Source organism: Euprymna scolopes, chromosome 34, assembly GCF_053919585.1.
Source record: "Euprymna scolopes isolate OS-2025 chromosome 34, ASM5391958v1, whole genome shotgun sequence".
Taxonomy (NCBI): domain Eukaryota; kingdom Metazoa; phylum Mollusca; class Cephalopoda; order Sepiida; family Sepiolidae; genus Euprymna; species Euprymna scolopes.
In genome coordinates, this window is record NC_136515.1 from 76,522,514 (window position 1) to 76,542,067 (window position 19,554).

Genomic DNA, 19,554 nt, shown 5'->3' on the forward strand with positions numbered 1-19,554 from the left:
TGATGAATTTGATTTGCAGACATTTTTTCCAGCGCAAAACATTTTCTTTAATATTTGTAAACTCTCCAAAGTGCCCATTCGATTACTTAACATATCAATTTCTTTCCAAATAAATAAATAAATAAATAAATAAAAATAACTGAAACTAAGAAAATATTTTCTTTGAATCTTATTCAAACAATGAAATTTTATAGAAGAGAAAATTGAACGTCCGATCTTGTTGACGACTGCATCAAAACCAAATCTGATTAATGTGTATCACGTGGTTAGCGCGTAACTGCGAACACGAGTCAACCACATTCTTTGAAAGCATTATTTTGTAAGGTTGAAAATGAAAAGTCTGTGGTGGGAGTAAAAATGGTTGGTAACATTCAATGCTACTTGGCCTTCGGGACAAGATCAAAGTGTAGTATCTGTTCTTCAGATGCTGCATTTCAATTTCTTGTTCTCTGTCAGTGGAGGAGAAATCCTTCACGACTGAGACAATTTTTATTTTTGTTCCTTTTCTCCTCATTAAAGAACGACCCTGGTGTCTAACTCTGTCCCGTGGGGAGGCATAGTAAATAGGAACATTCAATGCTGCCAAGACTAAACTTCTTTCCTTTAATAATTACAAGAAACCTTCTCAACCACTAATGATATATTACCTGAAAGTACTCCGTTCAAACTCCTCTTTCTCAGGGAATATGAGTTGGAACGAATACATTGAAGGCATTGCCAAGGCTGCTGCAAAGAAGGTGGGCTCTCTCTACCGTGCTAGAAAGTTACTTACGTCTGCGAGTATCCTGTACCTCTACAAGGCTACCATTCGCCTATGTATGGAGTATTGTTACCACATTTTGGATAGTGCATCTGCTGCTAGTCTCTCCCTCTTAGAAAAGGTTCAAAAGAGAGTCGCCAACCTAATAGGTTCCGCACTATCAGCTAGGCTTCAACTGCTGTCCCATCGATGAAATGTTGCATCTTTCTACCTGTTTTACAAGTATTTTAATGATGGATGCTCTGACGAACTACAAGCTCTTGTGCCCCCTCGATGTAAATACTCCCGACAAACCTAACAAGCAGCAAAGTCCCACCTCTTCACTAGATATAAGTAAGAAAGCCTTACACTCTAATAGTTTATTTCCCAGAACTGCTAGACTTTGGAATTCCCTTCCGGGTTCCTGCTTCCTGAAACTGTACTGACATGCCGAAGTTCAAGTGTAATGTAAACAGCTCAACTTCCTACATAGTACCCCTGCAAATTATGTCCTAGATAGTAGCTCGCCTATATCAAAGTGGCACTGTGCCTTGTTTGGGGTGAAAATGCAATAAAAAAAAAAACTTTAGAAATCATTTTTTTCTGTGACTTTTGGTGAAATACATCCTAATTATAGAAAAGTTTGTAATTTGTATTCATTTTTCTTTTCTCATTTTTTGGGGGGGTAGGGGGAGGAATGCTAAGAAAAATCAAAACAAAACACAAATTACAAATAAATAAATAAATAAAATAAAACACAAATTACAAAGGTTCTTTGCGGCACCCTTGGCAATGTCTTCCATGTATTTGCTCCAATTCATGTTGTCTATGAATGTCAAGTCGAGGAGCTTGAACTATTTGTAATTTTAATGTTTCTTTTTTTCTTTCTGTTCTTTTTGATTCCTTTCAATATTGTTTTTCTCTGTATCTTCATCATCTTCCTTATCTTCATCATCTTCCTTATCTTCATCATCTTCCTTATCTTCATCATCTTCTTTTTCCCCAAAGATTCCAGGAAACCGACTTGGTGATGTCACACGAGAAGTACCAGTTTGAAATAAATATCGAACCAACGGCCATAAAATCAATCCGCATTAAAAGGTGAAGTGAATATCAAATTTTAATTCAGAATTTTTATCGCGAACTAGAAGAATACCCGTCCCATGATAGCTAAAAATACTTCCCTGAATATTTTGACACCACTTTCATGTCTCTTGCAAAGATTAAAATCAACATATGGTGCGACTAAACTTAATGTCTAGAATGCTTATTCCTATTTTAACCGAAATCCATCAGAATCTGTCTATGATATAAGACTTAAGATTAAGGGATCTAAAGAGGAAATTAAAATTCAAGGAATCTTGCTTAATTGGTGTTGTGTCTACAAAAATAATTAAGAAAAATACGGAAAGTAAAGGTATACAACTATATATTAGGAAGAAAAGTTATATACATATTTACATGTCTTCAGTTGGAGATATTCCGGCAGGTGGCGTGTTGCATGTCTTACTGGAGGCAATATAGGCGTCTTGCCTATTTGGCGGTCGGTTGCCGAACTCCCCCGGTATTGGTGATTGATACCTTTATATATCTCACTCACCCGCCTATATTAATTAGTGGGCGTCTCCACAACAATTGGCATCTATGGGTTAAATTTAAAGCAAATCTGAAATATTTCAGTGTTCAATTGATGTATGATAATTTTTTGTAAAAATTCTGCGAAAAATAAAAATATCCGATTTTTTTTTGTGTTCTTTGCTTAAAAATAAATTAAAATAAATATAGCCCACACTTCCCATCATTCTGCCTAACAGATGTCTTCCAGATGTCTCGGACGCATAATATATGAAAAAATGCATAATGATCGGTTAATTAGTTTAGGAGTGAATTCTGCATGTACAAATAATCTTAAACATGCTCTTATCTTCATACATAATATTAAATGAAAGATGAACAATATATATATATAGCAGGGAGATCTGACGTTGTCCAGGATTGAATGATGATCAACGAATATTTCACATTCCTATATTTTTATTGTCATGAAACTTTGTGAAATCGCCCAGGAGGAAGCTTCACATGCCCCCATGCAATAACTTGGTCCAAAATATATGTTATTCTAGTCTACATTGCACTCTAGAGAACCTACTGTTTTTTTTTTTAATTTTTATAAAATTATTTTATATAAACTTCTTTCCAGTTAATGAAAAAAAAAAAAAAAAACATTAAAAAATTTACGTGTGGGGGTTGAACCTACAGACCATGAGACCATGTCATGCAAAAAAAAAAAACAAAAAAAAAAAACACGTAAATTTTCAAGTCTTATAAAATTCTTTGCAGTTAATGAAAAAAAAAAAAGGAAGTTTGGACCTACAGATCACGTCAGGCAAAAAAAAAGAAAGAAAAAAAAACCCTGCTATCAACTTACCCACAGTAGAATTTTCATGGCCTGTTGTTCTATCATTGTCGCTAAGCGACAACATGGGGGGAAAAAATGGCTTTGCCGATGATAGATAAATTAAAATAACGATTTCGATTATCGATTATCGGTAATTATTGGGGGTACTCTGAGAAAAAAATTAACTAAAATCACTCCCAGACTTATACACTAAAGTTCTGTAAATTTTAAAGAAAATCTGTTCAGCTGTTTCAGAGTCTATATGGAACTCACTCACTGACACACACACACACACACACACACACACACACACACACACACACACACACACACATACACACACACACAGTTGCATTTATATAATTGTATACATATATATATATATATATATATATTTAGTAGAAATGGTAATTAATAAAAACTGAAGAAACTGCTCAATACTGTTGTAGAGCAAATATGCGTTTTATTTTTTATTATCGTATCTTTCTGTTAAGTTACATTATTGTTTCAGCTACCCAGCCGTATTTTTGGCCGTCCGTAGCTTCCTCAGACTTTTACAAAGACGTAAAGTCTGTAAAAGTCTGAGGAAGCTACGGACGGCCAAAAAAAAACGGCCGGGTAGCTGAAACAATAATGTAACTTAACAGAAAGATATGGTAATAAAAAATAAAACGTATATATATATATATATATATATATATATATATATATATATATATATATATATATAATTGTTATCAAAGAATATATCTTTAACAAAGTAAAACTTACCAAGAAAAAAATGCTCAACACTATTAAGAGGAGCAAACAAATGTATTAAATGAAAGATGGGGAATAAAAGTTATATATAACTTTATTATATCATCAGAACAATAAGGAAAATTTTAAGGGGAAGATTAAGAAAGAAAGAAAAAAGAAAAAAATGAAATTTATTCCCCATCTTTCATTTAATCAGATCGAGTCGAAACCAGTACCATCTGAAAGAGCGATGCCTCGGACGCATAATATGTGAAAATTAGAAAAAAGATTAATTCTGTGATGATCAGCTGGACTATTTCTTGCAAGGACGGTCTCTTTTGCATTGTGATTGTCACAAGTCACATAAGCGTATCAAACGGAAACTATGCATAAAAACGTCATTTTGAAGGGTCATGACGTCATAAATTGTCATGGTCTGATGGGCAAAAGCGTTTATCAGTAACGTTTTACCCTTCTTTTTTTTTTAGTGTTTCAGGTTCGAGCCTGCCTACCGCAGCTATTTTTTTTTTTCTTTTTTTGCAGTCACATGAGCACTCGCTGCTATTTTGATTCAAACAAAAGTCGTTTAATTCATCTTTTTTTTATGGGAGGGTTCCAGGCTGCCATAGTATGACTAGCATGTATACCCGGCGTTGCTATACTATATTGAGCACTTTCATCGATACCCTCACAAAAAAAAAAAACAACCTTCCCACTAGATATTTTGGCAGAAGGGAAACAAGATTCCCTTCCTAAAAAAAAAATAATTTATGAATGGAAACTTTTCTTTCAATCAAAACAGCAGCTTGTGCGATCAAAAAAAAAAAAAAATGAGCTGCAGCAGTTGGGTTTGAACCTGAAACATGAAAGAAAAAAACGAAGATAAAAAAAGCTAATTGTCACGTCCACAACAACTTATGACGTCATGACGCTTCAAAATAACGTTTTTAAACAAACTTTCAGTTTGATATGCATGCATGACTTGTGAAAATCGTGACGCGAAAAGTGACCCCCCCTTTCCAAGAAATGGTTCAGAATTTTTTTTTTTTTTTTTTTTTTTCTAATTTTCACATAGTATGCATCCGAGGGATTGCTCCTTCAGATGGTATCGGTTTCGACCCAGTCAGATGCGGCTGACAAAAGTTTTAGCAGACACACGAACACACAAACACACCAACACACACACAAACAAACAGACGTTTTAGATTTATGTAATAGAAGATGCTGGTTGTCGTCAAAAATAAAAGCCAAAGATTGTCAGAATACAACTTTTTTTGTGATAACTTTCAAGGAGACAATTTGGCATGTCCGGAGTCTGGTCAGCAACACTGATCTGACTCTGGACGCGTCAAAGAACATGAACTCGGCAATGAGTGCTTGTCGTTGAATAGGTTTTTTTTTTTTGCTGAGATGGTAGACAACTTCTCTATCGCATGTATGTGCAATAAATTTAACTTTAATTAAAATAATACTTGCTCTGCAGAAGCACTGGTGAATATTTGTTAACAGGCGTTTCCATGTTTTATGCGATCAATGAGATATGCAATTCCAGATTTAAGTAATGTATATTACAAAGCTTAACACTGATCCGTCTTTTTGTAGATATTTTTGTAAGTATTTACAGAACACAATGCTTTTGCAATATCGGCACATGTAGCTGATAGGCTGATAGCTTTCAAGGAGACGACCTGATGAGTTGATATGATGCAAAACCAAAAATCAACAATAAGAGCAATGCATCACTGAAGATCCTCCTTGAGGCATTCATAAGAATGGATTTCATGATTATATATATATATATATATATATATATATATATATATATATATATGTATATATATATATATATATATATATATATATATATATATATATAAAATAAAAATTACAATTAAATTTACCAAAATGATCCAAGATGGTAAAATTAAAGTATATTATAAATATTAAAGAATTAATATTTATAAAATTATCTCAGCCAGATGTAAAAGCTCGATAAAACCAAATAGGAAATAAAGCTTATAATATGAGCCACAGTTATTAAAATATGTTAAAAAACACTTTGAAATGAGTTAAAAACATATTTAATCTGAAAAGGTTCCTTTTCCGATTAAATATGTTTTTAACTCATTTCAAAGTGTTTTTAACATATTTTATTAACTGTTTGCTCATATATATATATATATATATATATATATATATATATATATATATATATATATATGTGTGTGTGTGCAGGGTGCGTCCAGTGTCCATGTTTAAAAACATTTATTAAATGTTTAAGGATGATAAAAAAATATAAGCAACAACGCATTTGTAATTAAATAAAATGACGTTGGTACATAAGCAACACTCTTTCATTCAATGAAATATCCCGCTGCTTCAATGACAGCTTCTATTCGAGACCTAAACCTTTGACTGGCACGTATAAGATGGTCCTTGTCGATTTTGTCCATTGCTCTGACTATGAATGCTTTCAGAGAATCTTTGGTGTTTTTGAGGATGTGTATTAACATCTCTTTCAACAAATGCCCCACACGTAATAATCCAATGGATTATGGTCTTGAGAGCTTGGAAGCCCCAAGTTGGGATTAATGTGATCATAAAAATGTTCTGTTAACCATTCCTGAATCGTTTGAGCCTTACGTGATGGGGCAGATTCTTTTGAATCTTACTAAACTATTTTCTTTGGTCGTATCGGACATAAACTGGCTTCTTTTCATCACATAGGACTTGTATTGAAGATTTTTATGGAAAGTTCTTCAAATTGTGGCTTCGGAGACACCGAGATTTTTTGCAATTGACCCCATTGACCTTTTTTTTTTTTTTACGTAGGCGTCACCACTTATCAAGGCCGATAGGCCACTCAAGGATAAGGGTTAAAGAGTGTAGAGTAGTCAAAAGGACAATATAGTAATCGATAGTAATGGAAGTTCGGTAAATTTGTTAACTTAAGTGGAACGGCTCATCAGAAACTTGTTCACGTTGGACTTGAAGACAACCATATTATAGACAGCTGGAAAGCAGGAAAACGGAAGACAATTCCACAGGCGTGCAGTTCTAAGATAGAAGCTTTGATCATGGAAGCTATGTTTAGGTTTAGGCACAGATAAAGAGTGGGGAAAATTATTGATAATGTTTTCAGCTAGTCTAGTGTTTCTTATGAAAGTTTGGTGAGAGGGGACCATTTCATGGAAATAACGATAAAGCAGAGACAAACTCGCAACATCTCTTCTGTGAGATAGAGGTTACAGCGAAGAGAAAAGGACATCTCCCACCAGGCCCCGAAGTCTATTTTGAACTCTATCAAGGCAGGACAAGTCTTTTCTAGCAGCTCCTGCCCATATGTGGCAACAGTATTCCATCCTTGGACGTATCTGGCTCTTATATAGATAGAGAATTGCATCAGCAGTGAGATATCTACTGGATCGATAGAAGGATCCGACCATTTTTCCAGCGGCCTTGGCAACAGATTTGATATTCTGAACTTGTTGAATACAATCATGTGTTCTAATGCTGTCACAACATTGCTGGTGCTTTTTACGTTTAGCAACAGGAGAAATTTTGCCATCATTATCTTCTAACTCTTTTTCTAATTTTAAACACAAAGTGATTGGGCGACTTTAAGAAATTGTGCAATTTGCAAATCGCTGTGTTCTGCCATTATTGCAACTGTTACAGCATGTTTATTTTTATTTCATGTGTTTATTATCTCCCTTGATTGGTTGTTTGTAAAAAAAAAAGTAAAAATTAATATGCAGGAAAGAAGTAGTAAAATAAGTGATGTATATCATATATATATATATATATATATATATATATGATTAGTTTTTTTGGAAAAAGAATTCCAGCAGAGTGCTCAATTAAAAGGAAAATCCAAATTTTAAGAGCGTACTTATATTTTGTGTACAGAAAGTTGTTAGTTGAGACAGGTCATTGGTACCGTCGGTTTCAAGCCCGATAATAAGGCCCGTTTAAGGTATCCTTATCAAGCTCTCTTCAGCCAATATTCGTCTATCTTATAACCGGAATATTGGTATCCTTATTAAGCTCTCTTCAGCCAATATTCGTCTATCTTATAACCGAATATTGGCTGAAGAGAGCTTGATAAGGATACCTTAAACGGGCCTTATTATCGGGCTTGAAACCGACGGTACCAATGACCTGTCTCAACTAACAACTTTCTGTACACAAAATATATATATATATATATATATATATATATATATATATATATATATATATATCTCATTCAAACTACCGTGTTTGAATATATGGTTAAGTGGCAGTTTTAGTCATTTAAAACTGTTTTTAAAACTTTACCGCTCACTCATTTTTGCGACCAAATTTCAAACAATTATTAAAGTTTATAAATCACCTTCTCAGCTATATTGTGAAAAAAAAAAAAATTATAAATTTTCGTCCAGTAAAAAAATACTTATGATGAATTTTCTGGTGTTAAAAATCGTAAAACTATGTAAGGAAGTGAGCGACTACTGTTGCTATTAATTCACAAGAGAAGTAACAAGTGAAACAGAGAGAATGAAAGCATGAAAGGGAGATAATTGAAGGGGATTTTATTGAAAGCAGACGAGTGCCGTACATTGTTATTACATAAGTCTTTACGGGGCAAAAAATAAGATTGAAATTCAACAAAGAACAAGTGAATTTATTAGAAGCCTGGAAAAATCATGGATTACAATATAAAAATGCAAGTATGGTTAAGCTTAAACATGGAAAAGTAAAGGACTAGTTGTTAAAATTGGAAAAGAAAAGGACAAGATATTCTAGTAAAAAAATATAATAAATTTATAACGTAAAATATTGCAGCATTAAGAGTTTTTTTTTTATTCAATTTATAACATTATATAATCAATTCTTAATGCTGCAATATTTATGTTATAAATTTATTATATTTTTTACTAGAATATCTTGTCCTTTTCTTTTCCGGTTTTAACAACTAGTCCTTTACTTTTCAATGTTTAAGCTTAACCATATTACTTTTAATGCTTGCATTTTTCTGTTGTAATATATAATAGTTAAATAAAGATCAAATTTTACCATAATGAATTTAAAAAGTAAAAGAGACAGCTGACTGGTTTCGCACAATGCTCAACAAAGCTAAATTGAGGTATAATTATGATAAAAAAAAAAATGGTGGGGGGGGGGGACAAAACGAGGGGAAAATAACTAATTAAAACACTTACACATAGGGCTTAAATGATTTGTTCTAAGCCCTATCTGAATGATGAGATTAAACAATGGCTATCCTTTAGACGTTGAGGAGTCCAATAAAAAAAAAAAAAAAGTTTTGGTGTTAAGAGAGTAAACCTTAGCATCCTGAGTTATGCCCCTTTGGTTTGAGGACTCTCCCCTTAAGGAGTCATGTTTCTTTCTTTCCGGTGTTAACTTTCTTAAAATAAAGATGTTGATAATCCGTCTCCGTGTGTGGACCTGCCTTCTTTTATTAATATCGACCACCACATGCATTTAACAGGTTATGGCCCCAGCCGACTAATGTTTGATGGCGATGAAAATAATTACGAGATATTCGAAATAAAATTTATGGGACACCTTCACAGGCTAAAATTAAAAGCCGAGTTAAAAAAGGAAGATTGACCTACAGAGAAACGAGGAGAAAATCAAAAAAATATTGAATTTAAAGTAAAACTGTGAATGAAAGCACTCAAGTGTTAATTGTCCTACTCTTTATTCTGATGTCAATAAATTCAACACCAAGGACCCGTGGCGCAATGGTTAGAGTACTGGGAAAAATCAATTGTAAAAGTGATATTCTCCTGAAGGTTGAAGGTTCAATCCTCAGTGTGGGCAACCGAAAATATACATTTGCGAATTACTTAGGACCTCTATCAAGTCATGGCTGACGGAACAAGAGCATGCTACCCCTGTGAAATAAATAAAGGGTTCCGCTCGAAATTCCGTCCAAATTCCGAGTTCGACAGAAACATTCTCGAGTTCGACAAGATACACCTGAAGAAGGTCGGAGGTTAGATCGACCGAAACGTTGTGAAAATCACACTCAAGATGAGAACAGTAGTCCGATGAAGGATAATACAAATAAAATAACCAATCCTCATCTTAAAAATTTAGAAACGTCATTTCAACACCAACACTCTGATGTCTAAACTCAACTTCAAAATGCGACTCATTGCTCATAAGACTTGTTTCTTCAACGTTCAAATCTAAATTTCCTAGTCTTTCAAAACTCAGGCTTTGTTATTCTTTACCAGAGCATCTCATTTGCATGTCACGTGACAAACTCGTAACCATATAAAGAGAACAGTGGCCATTATTTTTCTTTCTTCTTCTTTCCAGCTTCCCCAGAACAGGTTTGTACTAATTTTTAACATCCTTTGGTAACATTTCAGAACACATGTTCCAAGACCAAATAAGATCTTCTCACACACTGGATCATAAGACCTATTCCAAACTAAATCATCTAATCACAAAAACAAATGGTATCCACGTAATTGTCATGTCACAAATAGTAACATATTAAAAAATTACAGAAAACGGTAAAGTAAAAAATTAATTATGAAAAAAGACATTTGTAAAATCTAGCGATTTGGTTTCAAAATCTTCTGATTCGAATTGAAGAGTTAACAGTTGAGGTAGTTAATTTTTCAATTCCTCCAAAGTTTAATGCCAAAATTCAATCAGTTAATTTTTATATAAAAATTCAAAATTCAAAAAGTTTTTAAAAAAAGTTATTTTTTGAAAATTCACAAATTATATATATATTTTATGTTTTTTTTTTTGTTTTCTGAATAAATTCTGTTTGTTATACATAGTGTTTTAACTGAGTTACTTCCCCTTTCTTTATGTCATGTGACCCAATATGCACACCTCAGCGTGTAACCTTGTCAAAGTAATTTTGCCTTTATCGGAACTGTTTTTCATGAATAATTCATTTTCTATCTAATCGTTTTCCATAATTTTTGGATATCTTACTATTTGCGACATGACATTTACGTAGGCACCATTCATTTTATTTGAAATTCAATATTTTTTCGTTATTTAAATATAGAAGCACCAATGTTTCTATTTTCTATAAAGCCACAAAAACTACAGTAGACAAATGTCCTATTTATCACCATCCACCTTGGCTAGATAATATTAGTGATAGATTTGCCAAACAAATAAAACTGGCTGTTCGATAGCGTTATTTTGTATTGAATCCTCATGTTATTTTTTTCTGCTGGGACTATAATCAATTTGAAAAGGCACCTTGCCTCCCCATTATAATAACCTTATTGTTTATTTATTTAAATGTATTTGTGATTCACAATACGTTGGACAGAAGTCACAGAGATTGGATTTTTCACCATCAAACGTTTTGGATAATACATACGGTTCGGCCATATGTGAACACCTGATAAATAACCGTGTGCTTCCAGAATCAGTGTTGACGTGTACTTCATTCTCAGCAAGTCACAATCATTATTTCATCCGAAAATAATATATATTAAGTCATTTAGATCTTCTCTTCATAAGCAAAAAGAAAACTTTTAGACAATTCTTTCCCTACTTAATTTTTTCTCCCTCTTGCATTTTTTGTGTCCCTCGCCATATTTCTATTCCATATTATTTTTTAAAATTATAATTAAACCTCCCTTTATCCGTACTGAGTGAGGCGTAAAATGGGTCAACTGGCTCTTTCACTTTTTTTTTCAAAAATTCACTATGATAAAATTTGTTTTTTATTTAGCTATTGTAAAATTCTGTATCCCCCAAAAGATTTTCAAATATATATATATATATATATATATATATATATATATATATATTATAAACCATGTTACATATTTCAGAGACTACCATGGTTTCATTGCAGTGGATTGACCTTTTACTGTTTAAAAAGCCATTAAAAATCTGTCAAATCATCAGTGACTCGTGAAATGAAAAGTCAATGAATGAAATTCTTTATCTATGCACTAGGCATTGGATTTGAAGACGACCATGCTGTAGTCTGCACGGAAGTTATTTTGAAATGAAAACTCTGTTCACAGAAGTTTCGTTTGATGTTATGCCATGCTGATGATAATGGTTAATGAGATCAATCGATTGACAATTGAATGATAATGGATGCTGTAGAAGTCATCCCAGAAAACAGTAATTATTTCCCCTTTGTCAGAAATATAACTCATGTAATGTGAGGATTAACGAACAGAATATTGGTTAAATAAAAGTTCTGAGGCTACCTCTCCTCGCCTATTTTCTTTTTTTTTTTTTTTTACAAAGAAGTCCCCACTTATCAAGGTCCAAGGCCACTCGAGTATAAGGGTTAAAGAGTGTATAGTAGTCAATGGGACAATATAGTAATCATTAATAGTGTAAATTTGATAAATCGGATTACTTAAGGGGAACGACTCATCAAGAACTTGTTTATACTGAACTTGAAAACGACTATATTGTAGTCAGCTGGAAAGCAGGAAAACAGAACAGAGTTCCACAGATGTGCAGTTCTAAGAAAGAAGCTTTGTTCATGAAATCTACGCTTAGATTTAGGGGCAGATAAAGAGTGGGGGAAATAATTGATAGTATTTTCAGCTAGACGAGTGTTTCTTGTGTAAGTTTGGCAAAGGGGGACCAGAGATTGGAGCTCAGACAAGCACTTGCCATGAAAATAACGATACATCAGAGACAGGCTCGCAACATCTTTTCTGTGAGAAAGAGGTTGCAGGGAAGAGAAAAGGGCATCCCCTATGAGGCTACAAAGTTTATTTTGAACTCTATCAAGGCAGGATAAGTCCTTTCTAGCAGCTCCTGCCCAGATGTGGCAACAATACTTCATCCTTGGACGTACCTGGCTATTATATAGGTAGAGAATTGCATCAGCAAGAAGATATCTACTGGATCGATAGAAGGATCCCACCATTTTTCCAGCGACCTTGGCAACGGATTTGATGTTCCATTTCAGATCAAGAGTAAAGGTCAAGCCCAGAAGCTTCTCAAAACATGGAGCGTCCCCAAGACAAGAGCCATTCATTTCAATTGATGCCAGATAGAGATCAGAGTATTGAGGATGTAAAGATAGAAGTTTGGTTTTAGATACATTAAAAGTAACCATCCCCCCACCCCATTGTACCACATGCTCAAGATCAGAGGAGAGAGAATCAGAGAGAGCTTGGTCATTTACGGCCTTTGATGTGCTGACATAGATGGTTGTGTTGTCAGCATAAATGTTTACAAATGATCTGAAGGATGTGATGTGGAAGACCATTAATGTAGATCAGGAAGAGAGTTGGACACAGGATGGACCCTTCAGGGACTCCAGCATCAATACTGTGAGCTTCTGATTTCTGCTCATCAACCACTACTCTTATGAACCTATCAGAGAGAAATGATTTAATAATTGAGAAGACATTTCCAGCTATACCATAGCTGGAGATCTTGTGAAGTAGACCTTTATTCTATACCCTATCAAATGCCTTAGATATGTCTAGAGCAATTGCTCAAAAAAGGAAGCCTCCATCGAGAAATTCACTAATCCTATGATAACCGTAAGCACATCTGCTGTAAGTCTAGCAGAACGGAAACCATATTGCATGTCACTAAGAAGGTAATTTTTGCTGAGATGGTTGACTACTTCTCTATTTAACACAGATTTCAGTAATTTACTCATGATGCACAAGAGACTTATTGGTCTGCACTGGGAGGGAGATGACTTATCACCTGAATTCTTAAATACAGGGTATATTGATGAGGTTTTCCAGGGTGTTGGGAAAGAATTCTCCTTGAGACAATGCTTAAACAGTTTTGTAAGTATGAGAGCTAGTTCTGATCAAAGCTTTTTCGACACTATAATTGAAATTGCATCAGGGCCAGTTGCTTTACTGGAATCAAGGTTTTTGATTAGCTTGGCAGCATCATGCATGGATATTTGTATGTTGCATAGCATGTTTTCTGATACAGGAGGAAATACGGGGGTTGGCAGCCTTGGGCGTATAGGGTAGAATTAGCTGCAAAGTTCTTAGCAAAGAGTTTGCCTTTGTTTGATGCTGACGAGATGACCTCAGGTCCATTGATGATGGTTGGGATAAAGCACAGGCTTCTGTTCAAGATCCTGTTTGCTATTTGCCAAAACTGGTGGGAACCAAGCTGCTGCTCAGCCACTTTGGACTTGACAGACTGAGCATACAACTCTCTCGCATTCTTTATTACTCTTTTACTGTGGTTGCTGGCAGTCCTGAAAGCGACTTTAGTCTTAGTACATCTGTTACGTTGGAAGCAATGGAAAAAGTGATTTCTGTGCGCAATAGCAGCAGCACATTCTAGAGAGAACCATGGCTGGCTGTTGGGTTTTTGCTGGAATTTTTTTTGAGGGTATGAAACAGTATATACCTACAATTAACCATTCCATAAGGTCTGATACTATAGAGGACACACCTTTTTTAAACATGGAACGCAGAGGTAGATCTGATATAAATGCACAGAAGCTATCCTAGTCAGCCATAGAGTATCGATATACTGTACAATGGAGAGGTACGTCTGAGGACTTATTACATTTCGTTTTTATTTTAACTGATACAACAGAGTGGTCAGAAGATTCCAGTGGAGACAGAACAGAAGATGAACATAGCTCAGGGCAAGTTGTGAGGAAAAATTTAGGAGACTTGCATGCTAACCGGCAGTATTGAGCACACGGGTGGGTTCATGAACAATCTGAGTGAGGTCATAAGCAATAGAGAAATTGTGACAGAACCTCCTCTCATCATCGGTCTTGTTTGAGTTAACCATTCCACCTTGTGAACAGTGAAGTTTCCACAGATGTGAATGTTAGCCAAAGGATGAGCAGACAGGATGTGGTCAATTTTCTCAGGTATGCTCTTAAAGATAGTAACTCTGCTGTTGTGTGTGTGTGGGGGGGGGAGAGGCAAATATAAACGCAGTAATGTTAGCAAGTGCTACCCAGGAGCACATATAGGGTAAATTTGGGTCGTCTTTGGAGATGTCTTTACCACATAGAAAGCTATCTTTAATGTAAGCATATATTCCATGCCCATGCCAATCTTAGGGATCAGATATGGATGCTAAGTTGGAGTATCCTTTAATTACAAACTCTTTTAGGGAAATAGTCGGTCCAATGCCAGTTTCGCTTAGGAATAATATGGCTGGCTTAGTCTCCTGTAATTGGATTTCAATTTCTGGAAGGTTAGAATGTTGACCCCTGATGTTGGAGAAGGAGACATGGTCTACGTTGAAAGTTGAAGATCTGGGTTTAATCGTGTATTTTTTTGGAAACTTTTCATGATGGAGTTTTGGGATTTGTGAAATAGGTCGACGGACTTCCTTAGAGCAGGGTAGAGAGGAAAAGTAAGAGAGAAACAGAAATGGAGAAATATATATATATATATATATATATATATATATATATATATATATATTTTTTTTTTTTTTTTCTACATTAATTGTAACAGAAATTAACTCACTTCTGTTGACCTTGAGCCAGATTAGGTTTCAAAACGACTGTGAAAATTGTTGCAATCAAACTTTCAGTACTTATGCAGTATAAGAACCATATTGTCGGAATCGTCTGGGTGGTTTATGGAAAATGCCGGAAGGTGCTGAAACGCTGAAGAAATCATAGCAGTCAGCGAAAACGATTTGCCAGTGTTAATCGAGTTTAAATTTTCTTATAGTTTTGTGCAAATTGTCCAATAATTATTCTTTGTAGCAACAAAAAGAATAGTTTTTATTTTTTAATTAATTTTCCATTGAATTAGCTTCATAACAGAAATAATATATTTTTAATTATAAAAAAATGCTATTTTTATTACTTTTTTTCCATCTCAACACTTACCTTTAAAATTATGACTTGTGTAGGTTTTCGGGTATGCTGAAAACGAATATCACATTTAAATTTTTCGCAGACAAGTAGTTTTCTGGATATTAAGATTTTTTATTATCAAATGTAATCTCTTCCTCCCCACGTTAAGAATGGCGAACGCCATCAACATTTATTATTAGTAATACATTGGAAAATATATATTAATATACAAAAAACTATGTGCCTGCACAAATTTTAATATGATATTTGTTTCCAGCATACCTGAAAACCAATAAAAGTCGTTATTTTAAATATGAGTGCTAAGCTATAAAGAAAGTAAAAATTTACCAAAAAAATAGTTTCAATTAATTTTTGAATTATCTTCGTAATAATAGAAACTAGCAGAACCTGTATAAATTCCACAGGAGACTGATTCATATGTAATATATTGATGTTAGCATTCTGTAGATGTTCAGCATAAATGGAGAATCCCTGATATTATTGTAGCTCTTTTGTTAAAACTGCAAAACTATTTACCTAAGCTAGCAGGGACGGCCAGCATAGCCCGCTCATAAAGTATGCTTAAATATGACATTTTAATTCTTGCAGATTTCGTACATATTATTATAGAGGTAATGTTCTATCGATTTTTATATATTATACAGTTGTGATTTCAAAAATAAAAAATATATGACTTGGGTTCATTAACTCACTATATCTCACTGCTGATGCAATTCTCTATCTATATAAGAGCCAGGTACGTCCAAGGATGGAATACTGTTGCCACATCTGGGCAGGAGCTGCTAGAAAAGACTTGTCCTGCCTTGATAGAGTTCAAAATAGACTTCGTGGCCTGGTGGGAGATGTCCTTTTCTCTTTGCTGCAACCTCTATCTCACAGAAGAGATGTTGCGAGTTTGTCTCTGATGTATCGTTATTTTCATGGAAAGTGTTCGACTGAACTTCAGTCTATGGTCCCCCCTCGCCTAACTTTCACAAGAAACACTCGTCTAGCTGTAAACACTATCAATAATTCCCCCCACTCTTTATCTGTGCATAAACCTAAACGTAGATTCCATGAACAAAGCTTCTTTCTTAGAACTGCACGCCTGTGGAATTGTCTTCCGTTTTCCTGCTTTCCGGCTGACTACAATATGGTTGTGTTCAAGTCTAATGTAAATAAATTCTTGATGAGCCATTCCATATAAGTTATCAAATTTACCAAATTTTCATTACTAATGATTACTATATTGTCCAATTTCTACTGTACACTCTTTAACCCTTATCCTTGAGTGGCCTCTTGGCCTTGATAATGTGGTGATGCCTATGTAAAAAAAAACTCGAATCGAAACCAAAATCCCAAACTTATGAATATATATATATATATATATATATATATATATATATATATATATATATATATATATATATATATATATATAAGTTTAGTTCCTTCAGCTATAACCGAAACCAAAACTTCTGAAGAATTCTCGGTAAAATTATTTATTACAAGAAATGGAAGTACATAACAATTAAACGACCCGAATGTAAGCGTGGCACAGAAAATAACACACACGCTATCGTAGACAATATATTTTTCATTGAAATTAATTTTTTATTGACTTGTCTTCGTAATAACAGAAATACATATCCGGGTACCTATGTGTACATTAACACAGGCTCTGATTTGGAATCAGAGAAAATCTCTTTTATATCCGTTTTTCTCATATTCTGGTCTCTTATATCGGGGTTACACTGTAATATATTTTTCATTGAAAAATATTTCAATTAATTTTTCGTTGACTTATCTTCGAAATAATAGAAATAATATATTTTTAATTTAAAAAATGTTTTTAATTAAATTTTCATTGACTTTTCTTCGTAATAACAAAAATAATATATTTTTCAATTAGAAAATTGTCTTGTGTTTTAAATTTGTTTTTTATTATTTATGTTTTTTTTGCAAATCACGAAACGTTCATTCGGCGCTTTACAGCATTTTCCAAAAACTGCCTGGACGATAGGACGGTCCTTATACTGCTTAAAGTACCAAACTTTCTATAATCTTTGTTTAAAAAAGAGAATTTTTTTTTATTTTCTTTCTCAGACTGACAATGAAGGGATCGTATCGTGGCTCAACTCAGTTTGGGAAACAAACATCACCGACCAGGGTTCTATCAAATTTCAAAACGTCTGAGTACAACGAGGACATGTACTTTGAGCAAGACACACCATTTACAATCCACCTTTCCGACATCTAAATCCTAGCCAGCGAAAAGAAAAGAAAAAAAAAATGAAGAAGTTCTTGGAATAAAATCAAAAATGTAACATTCCTGTTGACCTTGAGTCAGACTGTTGAATCACAATATTTAATCCTTGCACGTATTCTTAATTTAAAAAATACGACACGTACGGAACACTCGCCTTTGTAGGCTTTATTTATTTTGAATGAAGAGGAGCCAGATAAAAAGGGGTCACGTGAGTGGAGAGCACAGGGGTCACGTGATAAAGTAGCAGCAAAAATGGGCAAATAACTCTTCTTTTTTTTTTTTTGTTATAATTGCCAATTCTTGAGTTGATCCACGGCCATCGCAATAGTTGTGGTTGATCTCTTTTGCATGAGCATGGCTACGTCTTTAGATTTTCTTCGGTTTAGAATCATAGTGTACGATCTGTTCAGAGGAAGAGAAATCTGTCTAGATTGAAGCTATATTTTATTTATTTTATTTTATTTTATTTTTATTTTTTATTTTTTGTCCTACTCCAGAGCTTTGATGGAGATGTAAATTCTCCACATTAAAACTTGATCTTGTTTCTTACTTTGCCCTCGTGGGGAGGCATTTCCACAGGGATCACAAGTTTGGATTTTAAGATATTTAATATGAAATAGCAGCAAAACAAAACACACACACACACGCACACACACACACACACACACACACACACATAGTAATTCATGGAAATATATTTATGGCAATTAAGCTACACAGGCTTCTGCATTTCATCCTCATAGGAATCGTCAGACTAAAAACATTTTAACCTGACGATTCCCTATGGGGATGAAACGCAGAAGCCTCTGTGTAGCTGAATTGCCATAAATAACTTACTACCTAGCTGTACTCATGTATTAAGCAATGTTGAAGTGATTACTGGTGGTGAATACATAAAACATTATATCTATTCCAACAGCTTATGTGGACACATAAATAATTATATATAAATGGAAATTCTGAGTAAAATAATGAAGAATTAAAACAAAATTTATTCTTCGACAGAGGATTACAGATAATTATTAAAGTATTTTCCTTAATCCATGGATTTTCTATGAAAGGCTCATCTCATCGGAAGAAATGCTGTTAGCAAAATGTTACTGCATATTCATTATTTCAACTTTGGGTATCCTTTTTTACACACTCACCTCAATTTCAATTTTCAATTAATGTGCTGACAAGCAAAATTTATAATTACCCACATCTATTTTGCTAACAACATTTTTATCTGATGAGATGAGTCATTCATTGAAAATCCATGGATTAAAGAAAAGACTAGTAATTATCCGTACTCTTTGTCAAACAATCAATTTTGTTGTGATTCTGTTTTAATTAAACTCTGAATTTCCATTTTTTCTATTTTTACTCTATTATTGAATATTGAGCTTTCTTTATCTGCTTGGGATCATCTTATAAATATTGATACTAATATTTATTTGGACTTTATATTTACAGTATTGTACAATCTGTATCCGTCCAGCATTTCAGTATTTCATTTAATATATATATATATATATATATATATATATATATATATATATATATATATATATATATATATATATATATATATATATAGTAAGTTATAAAATATATATGGCGATTAAGCTGCACTGAATATT

The 19,554-nt window shown here is 33.7% G+C and overlaps 1 long non-coding RNA gene across 1 annotated transcript; it reads left to right on the forward strand.

Annotated features, from left to right (window-relative positions):
• Window positions 1-370: 370 nt before the first annotated feature.
• LOC145259295 (uncharacterized) lies at window positions 371-19,184 on the forward strand. The gene is made up of 2 exons (XR_013864153.1): window positions 371-1,840; window positions 17,770-19,184. It is a non-coding gene; the product is annotated as an uncharacterized LOC145259295 (long non-coding RNA).
• Window positions 19,185-19,554: the final 370 nt, after the last annotated feature.